Below are 23874 nucleotides of genomic sequence, written 5' to 3'. Positions count from 1 at the left end.
GCATGTCTGAGATGACTGAGCTCACAGTCTCCCCTCACAGGGCTTCACTGCTTAGAGGCCTGGACTGCACCACTCTGGGGGGTGCAGTGCCTATTAGCATTTGCACACTGCCCGTAACCTTGCTAGAATATTATTTATGGCCGGGATCATACTGTCTCTCCCATTTCTCCCTCCCTCCGGGCTGCGGAATAGTAAGGTTGGTAGAAGTCCCCTCCGACAGGGTTGGTAGTTTGTAGACGGCCCCTGAGAGGCCAGGGCGTTTCGAATTGGCTGAGCGCTCCGCCGGGGAGGGCGGGAGTTTGCCGAGCGTCCCTGGCCGGGATCCCTGCCTTCCAGAGCCGGGAGCCCAGAAGCGGGGAGAAGTTGGAGAGGTCGGGAAAGGGAGGGTCGGGAGAAATTGCGGACCGACCTCAGCCTTGGTCGGCCGAGCTCCGGAGGAGTGTCTGCCGCGTCCGGGCCGAGTGTGGCCGCGCCGCGCGCAGCCCCGCCAGGGCTGGGAGTTTGCAGACCATCCCTGCCGCCACCAGCTCGGCGGCGGCCCTGCGGCTCCGGAGGCGGCCGTGGTGCCCCAGGCGCGAGCCAGCCCTGGTAGCCGCACCGCGGACTCCGGGCGCCGCAACTCCGTGCCCCCCGCCTAGGGCCCTGCGGGGACGGCGAGTGGTGGGTGCTTCCGGCTGCTGCGCGACAAGGAGGTGAGAACCACTGGGTCGGGGCGATCGCGTGGAAACTCGCCATCCCCGCGGGAAGATGCACGCAGAGCGGAGCGCGGAGGGCACGGGGAGCTGGGCGCGGGCGGGGAGAGCCGTGCCGAGGGTGGCGCAGCCCGGGGCTTTGCGCGCCGCCCCGCTGCCGCCTGCGTGGGTGCCGGGGCCACGGCCGCTCTGCGGGACCGGGAGCGAAGCCGGGGACGCGCCTCGAGGCGCCCACCTGTCCGTGGCAACCCGTTTCCAGGGGAGGCTGCAGGCCCCCGGGACCCGTGGGGAAGCGGCTTGTGGGCTTTTCAAGGGACTGCCCAGAGGAGGCTTCGGTTGTGCGGGCCGGAGGCGAGCTGCTGGGGCTGGCAGACGGGCGTCGGACCGCGGAGGAGCTTTGGTGGGGTCATGCTGGGGGTGTGGGCCGGGCTGGGGTCCCCGGGTCCTGGGCGCTCCGGGCGGGCTCAGCCTCGGGCCAGCGAGGAGGAAGAAGGGAGGCTGGCCCCGGGCCCCAGGGGAAGCGGGATGCGGCGGGGGGCGCTCTGGGCCGGGTGCGCAGGGTCCAGTGGTGCCCCCAGCCGTGGGGGACGGCCGGCGGCCCGCTCAGGGCCAGCCTGCCTGGCCGGAGAGGCGAGGGGCAGCGCGGAGTCCACACCCGCGCACACACTCCCGAGAGCATGCTCAGTGCGGGCCTGGGAACTTCCTGCCGAGTCTCGAGCGGCCCTGGCCCCCTCCCCGCCCGCAGCTCGCAAAGTTGGAGGCGGTGGGTGCTGGAGTCGGGGGCGCGCCCCCCGCCTGTCGCCCTCTGGCGTCCCGGTTCCGGGCATCGCCTTTGCCCGGCCCGCGGCGCTTCTCTCTTCCGCCGCCCCCGCGGCTGGGAACCGAGGCGCGGATGTCATCCCCGCTCCCCGAGGCCAGGTCGCAGGCCGGGTGGCCAGAGGCCTGGTGGCGCGGCCGCCTGCCAGGTGGACCCGCTCGCGGTGCGCTCTCCACGCGCACGGACCCGGTGCAGAGAGCAGACTGGGTGGAAGGGGGTGTGTGAGCGCGGGGCCCTTGGCGCACTACTCGCTGTCACGTCACACACAAAGCCTTGGTTTCATAGCTGCCTCGCCATAGAGGGAAGAGGTGCCTTTCGCATTGTCCAGCCGCTTTTGGAGAGCCACCAGGGTGCGAGGTGCCTGGGGGATGCAGGAACAAGGCGTCGAATATGGTTTGCAGAGATGCCAGAGGCCAAGTCTAGGGCTCCGTACTCCTGGCACTTACTGCGAGCCCTGGCCCTGGGCGGACGCCGGTGTCTGCACCGGGCTCTGGTAGACCAGTTAGGACGCTTACGAAGCTGTGGAGTTGGGGAGGAAAAAGCTGAGGTTTGGGTGGGATGGCAACACTGCACTTGGAAACACTTGAAGCCAAATGTTAGAGGCAGGAAATCATTCTAAAGAGGCAAGAGGGAAGCTGGCATCCTACATTTTTTGGCTGTTAGGATGAGAGCAAAGATCCCCTGTCTAGAGGTCTTTGAACTTTTCTCTAGTTACCAAGTTGAAGTCCATGTAGTCCCCCTGAAGCATAGAGGCCTGAGAAATGAGCTGATGCAGGACAGGGGAGAGGGTGACCTTTGCCCCTCTGAGTGACTGGCCAAAGAGGAAAAGGAAGCTGCTTTGCTCCTTTGTTCCAGCCTGCCTTCCCGGATCTAGGCGACCTGCCCTGGAGTCATTAGGAGAAAGGCGTCCACAGTCCGGGGTTGGGGCTTTACCAGGTGGCGCTGGCTGGTTTTAAGGCAGGTTGCAATGGCAGCGGGGCTGAGGGGCTCGCCCAGATTTGCCAATGGCATCTGCGTTTCAGCCAGTGCTGCAGAGCAGCTCATGGCAGTGCGCATTTCAAGTGCTGTGTGTGTGGAAGTGTGAATACGGTACTCATGTACACATAGGCACACATCCATATAGCTTTTCATAAAGAAGCATGGGCCTGTGCGTGTGCATATGCAGTTGTTCTTTGGTAGCATCTGGGGGCTGGAAGGGACCTCAGGAGACCATAGGAATTCAAATTTTCTCCTTTCCCATTCAGTTTTTTCCGTTTAAAAATAACCAACCAGACTTCTCTGCCCAGCTGGCTTCCCAAAGCATTTGATGCCAGAGTCCGCCTGTGGTCCCAGCCCAGGGGGAGGCCTTTGGCTTCTCCCCTGAGAAGGGGCTCCTCAGGATCTGATCTGGATGCACGCTGACAGTTGACATGACTTTTCCTACTGCTCCACATGGCTTGGGATTTAAGTCACGGCAGAGTCACGCTCAGACTGATTTTAGCAGGGGACAGGCAGCGATGTCAAGAAAATTGCAGAGCAGTCCTCAGTAAGACTTGGGTTGGAAAGTCCGTGTCCGTTCATACTCTGTGGTCATCCCTGCAGGGAGTTGCCCTGCTCCTTCCCAAGAGCAGTGGGGACTCATTTTTACCCCCTTCTCCTCTGTGTCTTGTCCTTCTGGCTCTAGCAAGGGGGAGGGGGGAGTGGTTGGGGATGGTATTCTGTGTTGGTGTGATTATAGTAGGTCTCAGGAAAGCATGTGCTAGCAGGAGTGTTGTCTCTGGGGGTTTGTCATGGTGGATGCCAAAGTTTGGGGAAGGATCCTGGTGTCAGGCGAACAATTAACGGATAGTCTTGACTGGAGGAAGGTGTATGTGATCCAGAATTCAGGTACTTAAAAAAGAGAGGAGATCATTTTCCAGTTGGGGGAGAGTGCCACGTGGGTGACGGTTGAGCGGTTTGGGTCAGAAATGAATTTGGTACTTGTCAGTGCAAGTTTTACTATGTTGCCTTTTAAGTTCAGACTTGCTTTGAAGTATAAAGTCCCTCTTTAACAGTCAGAATACGAGTAAAGATCTCCCCATCTTCTTAGAGTTCCTAACCTAAGCCTTGTCCCCATGCTCTCTTGCAGCCTGTGTCAACATCAGAAATCCAGGCACAGATGTGGTGACCTCTGTGCCAGCTGCAGGTGTCCTCACTGAGTGTGTATTGGGCAGCCACCGTGCTGGTGCTGGGTATAAAGATGTCCTTTTTCAAAATTACCTCCTCACTTTTAATTTATCTGACCTTCTCTTCAGTGTGTTAACGCAAACTAATAGCTCTTGGAAAGCCGCCAAGGTGGGTCCCAGGAGCCTCGGTACTGTAACCGTGTTTTCAGCTGGAAGAGTTGGGACTTGAGCTGTGTTTGCCCACTTGTGCAGTTTTATTTATTTACTTGTTTTTTTTCATTGCCACAATTAAGTGTATCCTTCCCCGACTTCCTCACATTTGGAAGGCTGTATGTGTGCATGAGAGGGGTTGCTGTTTCTTCAAAATCCTCCAGCTCGCTTGCATGAACACATAACCCTCTGGAAAGAAAACAGAGGCCTTTCTGCTGGGCCTTTCGGCCTCAAAAGTCAGGAGGGGCAAGGAGGATAAACTCTGTGGCTGGATTTGGTGGGAGCAGTTCTTCCTGTAAACTGGCAGCCCCATTGCCATATCTGCGTTTGTGCTTCAGGACCTTGACCCCAGCTGGGGCGGGCGGGTACCTAGTTTTTTTCCATCCTGTTGCCCATGAACTCAGCAGTGGTGTTATCCCAGTACTTAGTTACTTGTCACAGTGAAGTACTGGTGTTTGCAATTGAGTTACTTACAAAAATGTCAAGGTTATCCCTAGAATAATAACAGCCTCACTTATTTGCATCCCTGTGAGATTTTTGTGGCTGGCCCTTGAGGGAATGTGTGCTGCCCACCCACTTCTGTCTGAGCGCCTCTTCTTAGTGTTGTAGTTCTGAGCACAGACGGCTCGTAAGTGCTGTCATGCTGGTCAGATGCTTTTTATAAGCATCCTACACAGCACAGTCTTCCACGCTAACAGTTTGGATCTTTCATGGCTCAGTCTCCCCTTGGGAGTGTGTTGTGTTGGTGATCAGTATAGAGATTATGTGTCTTGGAGAAATTTTAAGAACAGGTGGGCAAGAAATAGATGATGATGAAAAAAATATATCTTCTATATGTGACATGATTGCAAATGCTTCTTTTGTATTTCATTTACTCCTCACTGCAACTCTGAGGTAGATGCTGATGTCATTTCCAGTTTATACTTAGAGAGATTGAGACATTAGGAGTTTATGAAGCCTGGTCAGGATCACACACAGCTCACAAGTGGCAGGGAGAGGATTCGAGCCCCGCTGGTATAGGGCCAGGGCCCATGTTAGCTGGACTGTGTGTAGTTGTTAAAGCTAGGAACCTCGCCTTGCACTAGCCAGCGCCCTTTTCCAGTTAAAGCCACGAGAAGCCTTAGACAGGCAGGGGCTGGAAGGGACTTGAGGAATATCCCTCCGGCTCCTTGCTCTTTGTAGCCGAGCTCATGGAGGTGCAGGGAGGTAGAAGGACTTGCTCCATGTCTCACCAGCAGGAAGCAGTGGGAATGCTGCGCCTCAGTTCTGACCCTTGGTCCCACAGGAACAATTGATAGCAACTGGTAACAGCTATGTGCCTGCTTTGTTTGTAGAATTGAGCCAGGGAGAGAATGTGATGGCCTTTGGCATCTGCCCCTCCCACTCCTAGAACCCTTGGAATCTGGTGGGGAGAGAGGGGTGTGTCCAAGTTCCCTCACTATCCCCAGATGGAAGAGTCTTTTGTGCCTTTGAGTGAGGTGTTCCTTTTTTTTTTTTATGCCATCTTATAAGTTTGACATCTTAAGAATGAGCCCTGGCTGGGTAGCTCAGTTGGTTACAGCATCATCCTGATACACCAAGGTTGCAGGTTCAATCTCCGGTCAGGACACATACAAGAAGCAACAGATAAATGCATAAATAAGTGGAACAATAAATCAATGTTTCTCTTTCTCTTTCTAAAAAAATAAAAAAAAAATCAATAAACAAAAAGACTGTAGTCTTGGATGGACTTTACGTTTCACTCTGAAATTCTTATTTTCTCTCACTCTGTCTCTCTCAGTCTTAGGGCCCGTGGTCCCTCTCAGCATTGATTTTCACTCTTTAAGAGCATGGGTTGGGCAAGGCATGCTCTTCCTTAACTGTTCCAAAAGAGGGCTGGTGAGGACATTCCCGCAGTGTATGTGGAATCCTGGAAAGATAGCTGAGGCCCTGTAAAATGTTTCTCTGACCACCGGCATCTTCTTGCTTCGTGGAATTTTCCTGTTAGGCATATGGCAAGCGCTGTTTCCTTCCACCTTATTCCTTTCCTATGACCAGATTGCGTCAGGCCCATCAGTGCTCACCTGTCCCTGATTCGAAAGTTTCTGGTTAAGAGCCCTTAGCTGCTCAAGGAGGTTAAGCTCTAAGGCCTGTTCACACCCACATAGAAGAGTCAGTTGTTATGAAACAGTATGCAAATGAAGAACACTCATTCAACTAAGACTTTCATTGTAAGACTTCTCTTGGTTTTAATTGGAAAAAGGCACTGGCTAGTACTGGGTGAGGTTCCTAGCGTTAACAACTACGCATAGTCCAGCTAACATGGACCCCTGAACCTACACCGGCTGGGCTCGAACCCTCTCTCTGCCACTTGCGAGCTGGGTGTGACCAGGTTTCATGACCACTTTGGGCCTCAGTTCTGATGTTGTCAAGTACAGGGATTGAATCAGAGCTCTCCCAAGTTCTGTTCTGTCCCCCTGCTGTATCACCCTATATATACAAGTGGCAGAAGAAGAATTGAATACAGAAATAAAGTTCCCTCATGCAAAAAAGAAAAACTGTTCAGGAAGAACTCAAGTTGTTTTTGCTTTTGCTGGCAGACTAGTAGATAGTTCAAATGCTCACCTAAGAAGAACTAGCCCTCTATTATCACTATCTCTGGGATGTTTATTTTGAATGCTGAGAAATAGAAAGCCTGGCTCCTTCCTTCTCAGCTCAGAGCTGTCCCCCCAGTGAAGCTATTTTTTTCCCTTGGGAAACCGAGATTCAAAGAGCAGAAGATGACCAGGCCACGGAGTGCTGTGGTTCCATGGCACAGTGCCTGGGGAAAGTAGCTAAGGATTTACACTGCCATAGGCCGCGCCGATTCTGTTTACATACCTGCATCGCTGCTTCGCTATGAAACTACTTTGAAAGAACAGGGAGTTTGATATCAATCTCCTTGCAGCTGCGTGTGTTTTTTTTTTTAACCATCTGTTATTTCCAGTGCCAACTTTTTATTTACTAGTGTTCATGCTAATGAGTTTTCTAAATGACCAATTCTTTCTCTTTTATAGCTTGTTTAGAAAAGCAGTCTCTTTGCCTCACGCGAAGTCTGAGCTCTCTGCTTTCTTGATATTTCAGTGTGGTGGATATCCCTCACCCTCTCTCCTGTGATTTTTCAGAGCCACCAGGGCTGGAGGCAGCACCGTGGGGATTTGGAGAGGAAGGGACACTTTCCTCTCCCGCCTCCTCAATAATCATGCTCATCCTAGGAGGCGTCCCCGGTCTTCTGCGAGACCTTCGCCAACACAGCTTCAAGGCCCTCTGCCCATGGGAATGGCTTTCCCTCTTTTACAAAGTTCTCCGCTCCAGTGACTAAGGATGGTACATTTCCCCCTCCTCCCTTCATGTGATTTCTAACACCTGTGCTTGCTAGATTTAAAGGTGACACTGTTCTGTGGACAGCCCTTCACTGTCCATTATTCAGTATGCACACATGCAGTTCTCTTGGGTAAATGTTATCAACTTTCGTCTATAGGTTCACCATTCCTTTTTTGCTATCCTGATGTCCAGGGAGCTCCAGAGAGAGAAAGTCTTTGCTCAGGTCGCTTAAAAAAATACATCTGGCCCCAAGGGCTTCTCAGAAAGGAGTGGAGAGCCTTAGTAGGCATGACTGGAAGCTCCACTGCCTTATATGGGGCCTGACATGGTGTCACAGGATCAGCTGGGCAGCGAGGCACTTACTGAAGGTAAACTTCCTCTGGCTGGTGAGGCCTCTGCAGTGGGCTGGCTGGCTGCATGTCGGTCAGTTCAGCGCTCTGTGGTTCCGGTTTCTCTTCTGTCAAATGAGGCATCTCAGCTTCTCCCCATCTGTGGGGTCCCACCAGGGTGTCTTGGCTGAGCTCAGCACACTCATCTGCTCTTGTTTCTCTTATCTGTCCTTCAGAGTATTCTTAGGTGTGTTCCCATTCTTGTGGGCCTGTTGGGTTGTGTCTGTTTTTAGAGTTCTGTTTTTTTAAATCCGTGGATTTTTGATAGGCATTGTCTTTTCTCCCTCTCCTTGAGCATAATCCATGGGCTCCTGAAGCCCAACAAGTTGGGACTTTGTGTGTGAGTGCGTCTGTGTTTGTGCGTGTGTCCATTTTCACAGACCGTTAGTGCTGTTACCTTACTGTGGTATTACCTGCAAAGAAGTGGCCGTGAGCGGAGTTGCAGCTGAAGGTCGGGAGTAGTCATAGCTGAATGAATTCTTGGGAGTTTCTGTGGAAGGATTTTGTTCATATGGCTTTCCCCTCATACATGCTTAGAGAGTGTATGGATAATGATTGTATGGTACTTTCCTATAGACTGCAATAAAGGTTTCCCATGAAAATGAGTTGCTTATCCCTTCATGATGCCTTTACTAGTAGTCTGACTGCCACCATATCCAGAATCAGATACAGCTCCCATTTTTCTTGCCATGCCTGACACGTGTTCTCCAAGTTCCAGACTCCGCCCCCCTCCCCCCCCCCCCCCATCTAGTGGCTTCAAGAGAGACTTTTCTATTTCCTCATTTAGTATAAAGACTACAAAATTACGTAGCTCTTCTGTTATTGCTGTAACAAATAACCACAGACTTTGTGGCTTAAAGCAACACGAATTTATTGTTCTATAATTTGGTAGGTCGGAGGTCCAACATGGGTCTCACTGACTAAGATCATGGTATCCATTCCTTTTGAGACTCCAGGGGAGAATGCATGTCCTGCCCTTTCCGGCTGATATTCATAGGCTCCTGCCCCTCCTCCAGCGCCCAAACCAGCAGCGTTGAGCTGGGTCCTTGTCCCTCTGCCATCAGGTTGGCGCTCTGACCACAGCTGGAAAAGGTTCTCTGTCCTCCTCCCCCCTTTTTTCTGTTACCATTTATTATTAAAAATTAAACAATGAGCCCGAACCTCAGTTTGGTTCAGTGGGTAGAGCGTCGGCCTGCAGACTGAAGGGTCCCTGGTTCAATTCAGGTCAAGGGCATGTACCTTGGTTGCAGGCACATCCCCAGTGGGGGGTGTGCAGGAGGCAGCTGATCGATGTTTCTCTCTCATCGATGTTTCTGACTCTCTATCCCTCTCCCTTCCTCTCTGTAAAAAATCAATAAAATATATTTTAAAAAAATTAAACAATGATAATTACAATAAATGCATAGTTTGCAAAAGTCCTATATTTGTTCATAGGATTTATACATACAGGCATTATAGTACATTCACCTGGAAGACTAAAATTAGATATAAGAACATGAATTGATGTCTGGATGTATATGAAAAGTGTATAAATGTAGGTGTAAGTTTCCATAAATATAAGAAACATTAAAATCTAAAAAGGTTCCCTGATTTTAAGACTCTTGTGATTAGATTGGGCCCACGCAGACAATCCAGGATAATCTCATCTCGAGGTCTTTAACTTAATCGCGTCTGTCCTGTAAGCTGACATCTCCACAGGTCCCGGGGCTTAGGAACTGAACATCTTGGGGTTCACTTATCTGTCTACCACAGTCCTCAAGACTTTTATTTTTTTTTCTCAGTGTAAAATTTTTTATTTGGAATTAAGCAGCTGGACTCAGGTTAGATGATCCCAATTTTGTTGGCAACATCCAAAGCATCATAGTCAGGAGCCAGTCGAACATATGCCTTCTCGCCATCAGGCCTGACCAGGGTGTTGACCTTGGCCACATCAGTGTCATAGAGCTTCTTCACAGCCTCTTTGACCTGGTGCTTGTTGGCCTTGACATGAACACCTGTGTTGTCTTCTGACTTCTTCATGGCTGACTCCGTCGTCAGGGGGAATTTGATGATGGCATAGTGGGCAAGCTTGTGTCTCCTGGGTGCGCTCTGCCGGGGATATGTATGTAGGCTGCCCTGGCAGCCCTAGTGTCTTTGGCCGTCGGAAGGTGGGTGACATGTGGATCTTCTTTTTTTGTGGCTGTGGACGTCTTTCAGCACTGCTCTCTCTGCCTTTAAAGCTTTTGCTTTGGCTTCGGCTTTGAGAGGGGCAGGTGTCATCTTCATAAAAAGGTCCTCAAGACTTTTTGTAAAGAAATGGTTTTCTACTTTTGTTTAAAGGAACTGTTCCTTCCCATTGAAGAACTTTACTGTCACAGGAAATGTGCCTATTTCCTTGTTCATATTTTTGAATTCAGTTGTCCCTTGGTGTCTGCTGGGGATTGGTTCCAGGATCCCCCTCAGATACTAAAATTCTTTGGAGCTCACATCCCTTATATAAAATGGGGCCGAAACCGGTTTGGCCCAGTGGATAGAGCGTCGGCCTGCGGACTGAAAGGTCCCAGGTTCGATTCCGGTCAAGGGCATGTACCTGGGTTGCGGGCATATCCCCAGTAGGAGATGTGCAGGAGGCAGCTGATCGATGTTTCTCTCTCATCGATGTTTCTAACTATCTCTCTCCCTTCCTCTCTGTAAAGAATCAATAAAATATATTAAAAAAAAATAAAAATAAAAAATAAAATGGGGAATATTTGCATATAACCTATATTTGCATGTGGGCTACAGCTGGGTGTGCCTTCACATCACTTCATTTGCATGGATTCAGTAGTGCTGGGCATGTGGCAAGTTTACAGATTTTTTTTTTTTTTTTGAACTTTCGGGATTAAAAAAAAAATATTTTCTGTCTGCAGTTGGTAGAATCCATAGATTTTAAATCAGTGGCTATGGAGGGCTGACTGCATGTTCAAACAAATCATTTATAAAACACAGTATCTAAGGTTCGAGTTCAGCTGTGGCTAGACCAAGCTACGCATGTTTATGTGTTCCAGTTGAGAAAATTGTCAGCAGTCCTGCGATTGCAATGAGGAAACTGAGGTGCAAAGGAAACTTGCACAGGGTCTTGTAGCCAGAAGTAGTGGAGTCAGGGTTTAAATGTGGATCTCATTGATTCAAAGCCTGGTTCTTTTCACTCTGCCTTCCTGCCTCAGAAGTGATAATGGCAAAACAAAATGAGAAATGGTAATGGGAAAACTTAAACTAATGTAAAATCTCTCTGCTTCTGCCAAGGGGATGGCAAACGAAACATTGCCTGTGGAGATTGATTGCATTAATGGCCCTGATGAATGGCCTCCCTGGGTCCACACTCCTTACCTTGTAACTGTGTAGTCCCCTCCGCTCCCCTCCCGAGACACTGGGATTGGCCACGTGGCCCGCTTTGGCCAGTGGGACATTAACAGATGCCCAGTAAACAGTTCAGAAGAGTGTAGGTGTTTCTAATAGTCTCTTATACAGCTGGGTGAGCCCTCTGAGATCCCTGCCATGAGAACAGGCCCAGACTGGCCTCATGGGGAGATCTGAGAAACACTTGGGGATGAGCCAGGTTGCCTCAGCCAAGGCCAGACTTCCAATGAATTGTCGGCTGCTCCAAGTCTCCTGAGCTTGTGTTGCCCAGGCCAGTGAAGCCAGATCACCAGAACCACTCAGCTGACCTGTAGAGTTATGGCAGTAATCAGTGATTGTTTTTTAAAGCCACTGAGTGCTGGGGAAGTTTGTTATACAGCAGTTGCTAACTGATACACAGCTCTTGTCAGATATTTCAATAGCATAAGAAATATTATAGTGTCCCTTTGAAGATCATTTTGGACTACTTGTAACTAAATATTCTTATTAAATATGTAATTTAAAAAAATATTCTCTTAAGATTATACTGTAGGCTCAAGAGCGTGCCCAATATATCTAACCCCCCTTTTTTTCTTAGCATGAAAGACCTTTAAATTCTTTCCGGTTTCAGTCCAAGGCAGACTTGTTTTCCCTTCTCAAACTGTTAGAAATAAGGCGAGCCCCCAAATTGAGGGGTCCTGGTAGAACACAGAGCATACTCGGGAGCCAGGCAGCAAGGCCTAAGGGTCTGGGCACACCGAGCGGGCGGGCGCTCGGCTTTTTAATCCTGACACGCGTGACCTGTCCCTTACTCTTGATTGGAGCTTAGGCTCACAGTCTTTCGGGATTGGCTGATTTAAAGGAAGGGGTTGACCTTTGCCTTTTCAAGACTGCGGCTCCCAGGGAGCTGCAAGTCATGTGGCCCCAAATAGTGGCTGCCTAAACTGTTCTTTGACAGAAAAGATGACTTGTTTATTCTCACAAAACTATTTATTATTTCTAATGTAGTGACTTTTGACCCCCAACCTGCAGTAGGACATTGACTCAGAACTCCCATACATACATGTATATAACAGCAAGAAAAGTTCATGAAACAGTTCCTACCCTTATATCTCTGATGTTTTCTCTTTGGTTTCCTTTATGTCAGAAATGCTGGTCAGGAGTCGCCACTGTGGCCTGTTACCCGTTTTGTAAATGAGGGTTTACCAGAACACAGACACTTGTTCTCCTTGGTGCAGGCAGAGCTAAGCAGCCCTGGCAGCTTATGGCCCACAGAGCCCGATGCTCATCTCGGGCTCCGGAGAGCAGCTCTGACCCTCGAGCTTAACTGGGCCATGACCCTGTGCGTGGCGACCCTCTGTTTAGAAGACTGTTAATTCTCTTGATGTTCCTGTGGAAATTGCATAAATCTGGCAGCTGTGAAACTAACCCACTCCCTGTGTCATCCTCAAACTTTCTTTTCTATTTACTTCGACCCAACAGTGAAGTGTTTGCTATTAACATTGTACCTGATGGCTTACATAGGAAACTTTTCAAGCCATTCTAAAATGTCCCATTCTAAGTAGTGTTACCTCCCCCTCCCCCATTTTTCTAATTTAATTGAGCTCTCTTGTGGAAACTAGCGGGAATTAACAGGGACACACATTCAAGTGCTAATTATTTATTCATTAGGTTCCAGCCCTGCCTTTTTTTGTGACCTAATGGGAGTCCATTGCTGGAAGAGGTAGGGAGGGTGTTCCTGGCTGCTTTTAGAGCACCTTCTGGCAACTGGTCCTTACGTCACATTTCTGAATCCCGGTGGTATTCTTTCCGAGTATAAGGTTTAGAGACATGGACTTTTAGGGTTGGAAAGATGGGGAAAATTTTCTTTTTTCCCCATCCAGGCCTAATTGGGCCCTTCGAGGCCAAATTTCTCTAGTACCTTAAATTCCCAGACCTGTCAGGAAAGGACAGCAATATTATTTATGTGTTGTGACTAATGAGATTGGTGAAAAGAGCCGAGGCGGCAAAGGCTTCAGGATGATCTGGAAATATCTTTCTAGAATCTGAAATGCCAGGTGAGGAATGGTCACTGGCTCGTTTATTTATTGGCAGCGAGAACGGAATGAAAATACATGGGCCTCAGGAACAGCAGGAGGAGCTTAGGTGCAGTCTGAGTAAGGGAGGCTCCTTGACGTCCAAACAGGTTCTCCTGGGCCTTTCCTGGGCCCACTGCCCGCCTAGGTTGGGTGGGTGGCCCTCCCTGCAGGTGGGCTGGCCCCTGTAATTAATAAGGCCCCCCACCTCCACCCCCCCGGGCGCTGGCAGAGAAACCTGCCAGAGCTTGCTTCACACAAAAGTGGAGAATTCACATTCGGGCTCCGGGAGAGGAGCCAGGAGCTGCCTGCAGCCTGCAGGCTGGCCTGGAGTCTCTGAGAACCCCAGGAACCCCCTTGGCTTCCTCTCCACCTCCCTCTCTCTGGCTGCTTTATTCTCCCTGCCTCCTCCTGCTTTTCTTGTCCCAAGGGCTGGACTCCTGGAAGGTCCCTTGTTCCTGGGGAAGCCACCGGGAGCTCTGGTCTTGCTCTTGTAATGCCACTTGCATTTCCTGGGGAGTGTCTCCTCAGTGGCCCAGCTGGATAACACCCAGAGCGGGCAGAATGTGGGAGCTGCACCATGAATTTGGCTGGTTCTGGGAGTCTTATGGGAGCATTTTAGAAATTTGTGAAGCCATTTGGTTGGCAGTGCTTGAGCGGCACTACTCGCATCTATTGGGTGGAGACCAGGGATGCTAACCATCTGTGATGGCTACAGTGGTCTTATACCCCGGAGTGTTCCACTGTTGCAGGAGGAATTAAAGGGCCAGATTTCCCAGACACAAGTGGGAGTGAGGTCCTTAGAGTACCACTGAAACAAGCGTTCTCCGAAGCCCCACGGGAGGATGGGGTGTGGGAGAAGGCTTTATTTGGGTGAGGTTACATTTCTTGGGTTGCAATGGCCCATTCCCCCAAGCCAGCCCCGAAAGGGGCAGCTGCGAGTTCAGCAGAGCCAGAAGCAGGGCCAGTGTCCAGAGCTTCCGTTCCATGTTGCAGCCGGGTGTGGCTCAGCGTCCAAGCTAATTACAGTCCATTAGTCTATTGTGTGGAGTCCAACATGGCCGTGTGCCACGTGGGCGCAGGGAGGCACATCCCTGCCACAGGAGAGCAGGCACCCAGCATGCCAGGGGGAGAAGGCGAGAGGGAACTTGCTTTATTTGAAAGTTTAAATACTCAGGTTCCTGCACTTGCAGTGACCACGCCTATTCTGGCCACTTGATTCGCTTCCAGGTGTGACTGATGGGCAGCTAGGTAGGCACCTTCCCAGGTCCCTCAGAACTTACTGGGCACGTGTCAGGCTGCCTTGTCCAGTCCCTTTCCCCATCCATCAGCGGGAAACAGACTTGGAAAGTGTTAAATGCAACTTTTGGCAAAGCGGCATAAATGGCATGCCTGTATCTAGTCTTCCCTTTCCTCCTTTCCTGTTAAATAATGATCAGGTTAGTACAAGGACATTACCACTGTGAAATAGATGGTCATGGATGAGAAGCAAAACCGGTTTATTACCTGCACCTGCAGACCGCACTCACCATTAACAAAGACCACCGGTGCCATCACCACCTCACCTGCGTCAGTCCACACTTACACGATTTTACATTTCAAGTACAAGCACCTAAGTGACCCCATCAGACCTTCTACATTAGTCTTGCCCAACGAATTGCAACTTGAAATGTGTGTTAGGTTTGTTATAAATTATTTTCCTTTTATTCTCATGTATGTTACTCTTAGGGCAACAAATTTATATGTTTGAAATTGCGGTTAGGAAGTTTTTCTAAGAGTTTGATTTCCGATAGTAAAAGAGCGCTAGAAGTTTGCCATGAGCCTGGGGCTTTGTCCTGATACGGTTTAAAACACAGAGCTCAGGGGAAGTGACTTGGAAGTTCCCCTTGGCTCGATGATTCAGCCGATTTAAACACTCAACACTAACAATTTAAAAAATAAACTGTGGCTCATGCATGTGTGCAACTGACAGAAAAGCGGAACAGAGGTGTTGGCCCAATACTGCAGACCCTCTCCCCTCCCAGCCTGGGCTGTGGCTCCTGCTGGGCCAGGGTCCTGGGTGTAGGGCTCTTCATCATTTGGGGAATCCTAGGAGTAGGGGAGAAAACCAGATTATCACATGTGTTTCATAGGCACCACTTTGTAGGGTTTCAAGAAGATCTGTAGGCTTATATGGGAAAACATTACACCTTGATTTTCACTCACCTCTAACAAAAATCGAGCAATTCCTTAACTTTTGTATGTTGACCATACATCACAGTAATGTTATTGTTGTCTGTGACTCTGTCACCAATAGGAATTTGACATTTTATGTCACATCATAGGTGGCTAACAGATACCTTGAAATATTATGCCTTTGAAATTATGGTAGTTATTATACCCATTACTAGATAGTGTTATTTAATGTGTTGACAAGTAAGCATATGTGTTACTATATCACAATTAAAAAATATTTTGATCACCACATCTATATATATAAAAGCCAAGCGACCGAATGGCAGAACAACCAGAATGACCAGAACGACCGGTGGCTATGACGCACACTGTGGTGGCCAACTGGCCCGATAGGGGGCAGGGCTGGCCATCCAACTGCCTGCGGTCCCTCCCCCCTGCTTGCCCTGCCTCGATTGGTCCTCCCACCCGATTACTGAAGTGTGACCTTCAGTGATTCTAAGTAAGTAAACGCTCTCCAGCCTTCATACACCAGGAACCTGAATTACAAGTGATCAGGAGGAAAACTGCTCACGGTTCTGGACCATCAGTCAGGGGTCCAGGAGAGGTGCCCAGCACAACCACCATCTTCCTGCATTCTCTCTCCATTGCTTACTACCAAAGAGGGCAGCACATCACACCATGGCTTCTCTTTAGAGAGTTTGTCAGTAGGGAACTAAAACGAATTACCTATCTAGGGAGAGGCTTAGAAATGGAAGCTGTAAGTGTCCCTGACACTAAAGTGCCTTTGAAGCTTTAACTCATCCAAAAGCCAGCAGCAAATGTGTATACACTCTGCAAAGAGCTTTGACACTAATAACTCCCCCGGCCAGCCCCACCCCTGATTGCCCCCCCACCCCAATTTGGAGTGGGTGGCCGGACCCCACCTGTGCACAAATTTGTGCACTGGGCCTCTAGTTTAAATATAATTGACTTCTTCTGTATTCCTATGTATTTCATTTTATAAATTAAAAATCCTGAGAGGGGCCTGGCCAGTGTGCTCAGTGGTTGGGCATCAACCTATGAATCAGAAGGTCACAGTTTGATTCCTGGTCAGGGCACATGCCCAGGTTGCAGGCTTGATCTTCAGGGAGGGGCATGCAGGAGGCAGCCAATTGATGTTTCTCTCTCTCTCTCTCTCTCTCTCTCTCCCTCTACTTTCCTCTCTCTCTAAAATCAATAAAAGCATATTTTAAAAAAGTCCCGAGAATGGTCCATAGGTCTCACCAGTCTGCCGAGGGGTCTGTGACTCAACAGTCCTAGAGCAGGATTTCGGAGGGCTCTGGTCTGGACAGTACGCCCTCCACCGCTGCCCTATCACTTCTGTTTATTGGGGGCTGACTTCCATCTGACTTGGCCTTTCCCCAATACTTCCAGATAATAATGGAGGGGGTATGGGCTTATCTCCAATTGTTTTATTTCCTTCTTGGACCTGGTCTAAGCATTGAGCTTGATTAATCCTTGGTTCCTTCTCTTACGCACGAGGAGCTAACCTCAGAACATTCCTCCTAGAAGGCTGTGTTGATCAGCACAAGGTACATGATGTGTTTAAAGCCAAAACGTACTGATTATCCGAATCCTAGACAGAAGTGTGATTTCTGGTTCAGTTTTTCAAGCGGAGAAAAACCACAGACATTCTTTAGGAAAATGAACAATATACAGACCAACTTCTCTTTTCCTCTTCTATGTTTCCGAGTTACATAATCACAAGAACTCCGGGAAGTACCGCATTGCCCAAGAAATACCTTGCACACAGCTGCTGGGGTGTTTTCCTTGTTACCATGGGTGTGAGGTAGAGGTAGACAGCTCCGTAGGTGTGTATTTCATCCTGGTGGTTACCTTGCCCAGTGAGTCCCGCTGGAGGGTGCTGCGCTGTATCTGCAGTCGGGTTTCTGGGATCAGCATTAGCCTTTTTTCTCTGTCTAGAAACTTCTGTTGATGGGAAGTGAGTTTGCCGCAGAACAGCCCCCTCTGCACTGCTCCTTGCTGTCCTCCGGGCGCGGAGTCATGGCTGGGCGGCCATGTGTATCGCCTTCCTCTCTCAGCGGCTAAGTCTATATTTAGAGCATGGAAGTGCTGACCATTTCCTTCCCGCTTCTTTAGTAGTTGAGCATGGAGAGGGATCTTCATGCATTCAACCCGTATTAAATTATAATAGGAACAATATATATTTTTTTTCGTTCTTTGTTTCAAAAGATGTACTCAAGATTGGAATGGAACAGTTTGAAATTTTTAACCTCCATTTTTCTATGGGCTTATCGATTGTCTTTCTTAACGAGTCAAAGCCATTCTCTTAAAGTTGCAGGAGCAGCCCCATTATATTGTTACTGCTCATGTCAGACTAAAGGGAACATACATGTGTTTAGCAAGCTTATCGATGAAGGACAGCATCTCTCTTTTTCTGTTGCTTCCTGAGCTGCTGATTGCTTTACATACAGTTTCATGTGCAAGACTGTAGGTACTATTTGGCCTAATTTTTTAAAAAATATATATTTTTATTGATTTCAGAGTGGAATGGGGAGAGAGAAACATCAGTGATGAGAGAGTATCACTGATTGGCTGTCTCCTGCAGCCCCCTTCTGGGGATGGGAGCCCACAGCCTGGGCATGTGCCCGAACCCGGAATGGAACCATGACCTCCTGGTTCATAGGTCGATGCTCAACCACTGAGCTATGCTTTGTGGTCAGGCTTTTTGGCCTAATTTTTTAAGTGAGATACCTCAGTCCTTTTATGGAGAAACTGTCCTATCATGAGATTGGTAAGGGCAATTTTTTTTTGGTTTGGGAAAGTAAGAAATTTACAAATTCATTGGCTGAGGGGTGATTAGTTCACTCAGTTTGAAGGCCCTCTTACCACTCCCCCTATTCTGAGCCACAGTCCCTTGATCTACTTTTCATGGAGGTTTGTTTGGTGTGAATTTTAATCTTAATCCTACCTTTGTGGAGAGAGTATAGGTGCTTACATTTCCCTGCACAGAATTAACTGTGCAGCTGCTGGACACAGTAGATCCCATTACAATTGTATAGACCATCTCACAGTGAAAGTGGATACGGGTCCTGTCTTCAAACTGACAGTCAGCGGTGAGGGCCTCACATGCAGAGGAACGCTTTTCCCGCAAATGGATCTCTGGAGCACAAAGCTCAGTTCCGGGGAGGACTGGGCACTCCGGGGAGCCATGCCTTGAGTGCACTGGTTCCATGCTAATGACGGCGCTGTCAATTAGGTTTTCATTGAACAAATATGAAACTGAGTTATGGAAAAGTGTCTTGTCTGCAGTGACTCATGTAATTTTAAGGTGACCACAAAATTTATCATACAAACCTCAACACTTTTGAGAGTGAAAGGGGGTAGTAATGATTATGCTGGGAGAACAGGCATAAATGGGGATATATGGGCCCTTGCCAGGTAGGTCAGTTGGTTAGAGCATCAACCTGATACACCAAGGTTGTGTGTTCAATCCCTGGTCAGGGCACATTCAAGAAACAACCAATGAATGCATAAGTAAGTGGAACAACAAATCAGTACTTCTCTCTCTCTCCCTCCCTCCCTTCCTCTATTTCTAAAAATCAATCAGTAATTTTTTTTTTTTACATGGGGCTATATAGCCCCTGTACTGATAAGGCGCAGATTGGGGGCTTCACTCAGGTCTCTGATTCCGAAGCCTGCCTGTTCTCCATGAGATGCACTAGATCGGGCTGCCTCATCGCAGATAAATTGGGAAGACAGATATTAAATATTGAATAATCTTCTGAAGATGAGTTCTGCACTAGGTATAGAGACAAAGAGAAATTCCTCTCAGGCTAAAGAAAAGTTGCCTTTGGCAAGAGAAACTTCTATAAGAAAGATCTTTCATATAAAATATGGAAGGGTTTTTTTTTTTTGTTTTTTTTTGGTGGTGGTGGTGGGGGAGGGGGGAGGCAGATGTTTTTTCTTGTCCTAAAAAACAGTTTCCATTTTTCTTTAAAAGAATGAGTTTGCATTTACAAGGTGAGACTCATAAAGTCTCATATCCAGGGAGGCCAAACATGTTCATAGCCCGTGGCTGTTACGATGTAAAGTGGTAAAATGAATTCTTCAATAGCAAAGGGTGTAGGTAACTCATGGCCTCTGTTCTTAGCACTCTGCCCATGGCCATGACTGTCCTATCAAGGCTGACTGTGTGGGGTAATCACTGCTGTGAGCGGTTAAAGTGAGGGCCCTGGAACATGTCGAATTCCCGTCATGGACAGTCTGGCTTGTGATCAGCCTCTGAGCCTCTGTGAGCCTCAGACACACACCTGAGCACACACCTAGCAGAGGTGCAGACAGACGATAGGTGAAGCCCAGCCACAGACAGTAATGAACATCACATGGCATCCATGCCAGGGTCCACTTGTTCACTGCGGCATGTTCTCTTGCTGCCTTTGAGGCCAGTTAAGGTGCGAAAGCAAAGGTTTCCTAACAGCGTTTTCTGTAAATACCACGCCTCTAAAATCGTCCTGCTGGGTTGCCGGTCATCATCAAGTCAGTGGTGACAAAGAATGACATGCTGTACCGTTCATTCAGTGGCCACTGTTCGTTCAATGGCCACGGTTGGAAACCTGCAGCAAGCAGGCGACGGTGGGAGTTATGTGTTTCTTGGAAATTTGGGATTTGGCTTTTTATTGTGAGCTGTTACTTGGCCTTCCAAGTTCTCTGGGACTCTGCCTTCTGCACCCTGGAGCACCCAAAAGACCGAATCCCAGAGCAGGCCAATGAAACTTTCTGGGAGATGAGGAGCTTCCCCCACCAGGGGGGCCCAGCAGGGCCCGGAGAGGGACTGCCCTGTAATTTGTTTGAGCTGCGCCCTGAAGAAGACAACACTCTCTGGTTGCCTTTTTGAAGGATGAGATTTTCCTAGGAAATAAGAGAACCATAGGCCATGAGATAGAGAAAAAAAACAAAACAATAACAAAGCAGGGATGGAGGAGAGGCATGAGGAAAGGCAAGGGCCTGAGAGAGGTGGCTGGCTGTCAAGCAGCAGCCTTTTTGCTGTGGAAAATGAGGGACCGTGGAAGAGGCAGAGGAGCGGTGCTGCCTTGGGTAACAAGCGCCTTCTTGGAATAGGGCAGGACACAGCTGGGAAGTCAGGAGATCTCGGAGCTGACGCATGCCCTGCCATGAACTGCTTTGTGAGCCTCTATGTTCTGCAAAAGTGGGCGAGTTGGTCAGATGGCGTCTAACATGACATGCAGCTCTAAAAGGCTTAGATGCTGAGCCTCTAATCCAGGGGTCCTCAAACTATGGCCTGCGGGCCACATGCAAATACAAATATTGTATTTGTTCCCATTTTGTTTTTTTACTTCAAAATCAGATATGTGCAGTGTGCATAGGAATTTGTTCATAGTTTTTTTTTAAACTATAGTCCGGCCCTCCAGCGGTCTGAGGGACAGTGAACTGGCCCCCTGTTTAAAAAGTTTGAGGACCCCTGCATCTAATCCTTTGTAGAGCTCATCCCTGTGGCCCCCAAAACATTTGCTGAGTACTTACATGCCAGGGTAGGGGCACAAACCTGAATGCAATACCCGACCCCCTAGGGTACGGCCCTGTTGTAAATGTTCCCATTGTTGTCTGCATTGGAGGGGGTTGTGTGATTCCATTGATAGGAAACTCCCAGAATAGGTAAATCCAGAGGCAGAAAGCAGGTCAGTGGTTGTCAGGGGCTGGGGAAGGAGGGTGGGTGGGAAGGTTCTGTTTTTTTTTGGTGGGGGCGGGGGGGGGGAAGAGGGGCGGTGGTAAGAATGTTCTGGAACTCGGCAGAGGTAATGGTTGCACAGTATTGTGAATGTACTAAATGCCACTTTCTAGTACACTTTTAAAGGTTAATTTAGTGTAATGTAAATTTTACCTCAATTAAAAACATTGGAAGGGGGAGAAGTGGGCAGGAAGTGACGTGGGTCACATCCGATGACCAGGATTTTCTGCTTATTCTTTATTTCCTTTATTTTCATCATCTCCCAATACCTGACTGTTTTACTAGAATGTACGCACTGTGAGATTCAGTTCTGTCTGCCCCCGGCATGGCACCTGGCACATAGTGGGTGCTCAGTACATGTTGGAACGAATGGAAGAATGGCTGAGTGGATATATGAGGTAGACGGCCAGGCAGGCTCCTGGAAATAGAGGGGGAAGGGTGCGGATTTGGAATCGTTGGCTGAGGAGGAAGGGAAATGGAGCTGATTGAGAAGAATACTAGTAAGCCTGAGTTCCTGATGTTGAAAGACCTTCAGTGATGTCACCTGGCAGCAATGTTCACGTGGTCACTGTGTTCCCAGGTCCTGCTGAGCTGCCTGAGTGCAGAGGAGAAGGCAGACTGAGGCTAAGTTTGTTGTGAAAGTTGGGGGTTTTGCTGGGTGATCATGATGGAAAACAGGAATTAGGGGGAAAGAGGGCATTGATAATTATTGATTTGGGGAAGTAAAGGAATCTGGGAGGCATAGGCTGTGGACCCCAAGAAAACAGATAGAAAGGATGATAGGACTCTTAGGTATGAAGAACAGGCCATCAGTGCTGGGTATGGAGACCCGGACCGCTGATCTGGAGAAGATGTCAGGGATGTGGCTCAGGTGAAGGTGAGGTCATTGGGCTCCAAGTGGTCACTGGGGTGCAAGCCCAGATCAGTATGGGAAGAAAATACGAAAACATTGACTTATGTTTATTTTATTTCCCATGAAAATTAAGGACTTAGGTTTTAGTAACATTTACATGTTTATAATTTTAAAATAAGTTGACATATGTTAAAGGTGCACACTCACTAATGAGATGTGTGACCACAGCAGTTTGTGAAGGCGCCTGGTCTGGGAGACTGGACCCGTCCTTGAGGACATCTTGGAGAGTGATGTCACCTGGGAGAGCAGGTCACATGGCTTTCTGAAACAGAAGCCCTGTGTCTCTTAGGTCTCGGTCACTATCTCTTGGTTGACCAGCTAAGAGTACCTTCCAGAAGGGGCTTAAGTCTGGCTCATTATACTCTGAAGATCACCTGTAGACAGGGATCACAAACTGCCTGCTGAATATTCCTTGTAGGACTAGAATACTCACCAGTGTCAATATTTTTTAGAATCTATCCCCACACCCACACCATTCCTGTTTTTCTGTTGTTGTTTGCTTTTAAAATTGGTCCTTTATTTTTCTTTTGACTTCCTGGGTCTTCATTGATGTCCTCCCTCTCCACCTTCCCTCCCCTTGCCTCCAAGAGATTATCTAATGGGGCAATCACATGAAAATTGTTACCTCGGAAAGGTTATTTTATTTATTTATTTAGGAACTTGGGATACCATTTTCCTGAACCTTTAAATTGGAGCTGAAAGTAGCTCACCAGATCTGAGGCCTGAGGGGCAGCAGAAAGCCTGGTCCTTAGCCAAGACCACCTGGCTTTCAGTTCTGACTCTGTTGCCCTCTGTGTGCTTCTGGACAAGTTGCTTAACCTCTCTGACACTGGTTTCATTTTAAAATTGGGGAGGTGAGTCCTGGCCAGTGTGGCTCAGTCGGTTGGGTGTTACCCTGTGCACTGAGAGTTTGCTTGTTCGATTCCTGGTAGGGGGCGTGCAAGACAGCAGCTGAGGAATGCCTGGATTTTGCATTGATGTTTCTCTCTCTCTTTCTCAAATGAAATTTAAAGTCTTTAATAAATAAAATTGGGAGGTGATTGATAAGATGATGGGGAAAATTGAAGGAGTTAATGATGCATGTGAAAGTCCCTTAAATTTGCTAGGACTCAAATGATTTCTTTCTCCTCCTTGACACACACCCCCATCTTCACCTCCTAGCCCCAATTTCCTCTTACATTTACCTCTTGTACATTTCTACCTGGTGAAGAGACAGATGAGAACAAAGGGTGAATTGCTGAGACTTCCTGTTGGGCTGGTTTAAAGATGTCCATGATGTTGGTTAGCCTGCTTTTTTGCTCTTTTCCTAGTGAGGTCTCTTTTGTGGGCTCCTTTCCCAAGCTTTCCCTCTGTTTTAAGAAGAGTTGGGGCATTCTAAGTGTTGTTATAGTGTTTGGTTCACGTTGAAACAACTCCTTCACTCTGAGCCTCCCCACCCATTAAATGCCTTCATGAAGAACTGACTTCTTAGGGATCAGAAAACAAAATAATGCCACCCCCTGCCTCCTACGCCATTTCAGATACTAAGTAAAGGAAATGCGTTCTGAGAACATTTTGAATCAGAGTGTTTGAATAGGGTCATTTCAAAAGCCCTCTTGTGATTAGGAATGGGAACCTTCGCATTTGAAGGTGATGATGATGTTAGGGCTCCTCCCCAACCTGATTTCGACTTCACATAGTCCAGGTTCCCCGGATTGCTGGACGCCTGTCTCCACAGTGGGGGTTTCTCTCCTCTTGGGACTGGCCACTGCTTCTTCCCAGCCATATGCCCGCAGGCTGGGCTGACCCTGCCTTTCTCTGGCATTCCATGAATGGGGAAGAGTGGATAAAGTTTAAAAAGTCATTCTGGAATCTTTAGAAAAGTGTGGCTATGAATAAAAACAGGCCTTTGAGTTAGTTAGCTCTGTTGCTAGGATAAGTGGGTGTGGTCCTTCCCCACCCCAGGAGAAAATGTTATTGTTTAAAAATAACTACAGACATGCCACAGATATATTTCAGGTTAGGTGTCAGG

The 23874-nt window shown here is 48.6% G+C and overlaps 1 protein-coding gene and 1 pseudogene across 5 annotated transcripts in view; one reads left to right on the top strand and one right to left on the bottom strand.

Annotated features, from left to right (window-relative positions):
- The first annotated feature begins 301 nt into the window (after nucleotides 1–301).
- MGAT5 (alpha-1,6-mannosylglycoprotein 6-beta-N-acetylglucosaminyltransferase) overlaps nucleotides 302–23874 on the top strand; it is a 352200-nt gene continuing 328627 nt past the window's right edge. For 2 of the 5 annotated variants that reach the window (XM_036320247.1, XM_036320246.1), the window contains exon 1: nucleotides 305–692. The gene's annotated coding sequence lies outside the window, so the exon portion shown is untranslated. Of the gene's footprint in view, nucleotides 693–23874 lie in introns of all 5 variants that reach the window. The other 3 variants (XM_036320245.1, XM_036320244.1, XR_004969483.1) reach the window with 2 other exon arrangements.
- On the bottom strand, nucleotides 9406–9853 carry LOC118662081 (annotated as a pseudogene).

The sequence above is a fragment of the Myotis myotis genome, unplaced genomic scaffold (genome assembly GCF_014108235.1).
Source record: "Myotis myotis isolate mMyoMyo1 unplaced genomic scaffold, mMyoMyo1.p scaffold_m19_p_8, whole genome shotgun sequence".
Lineage (NCBI taxonomy): Eukaryota > Metazoa > Chordata > Mammalia > Chiroptera > Vespertilionidae > Myotis > Myotis myotis.
The sequence above is the reverse complement of the archived record's forward strand: the minus strand, read 5'-3'. Positions and strand labels throughout refer to the sequence as shown.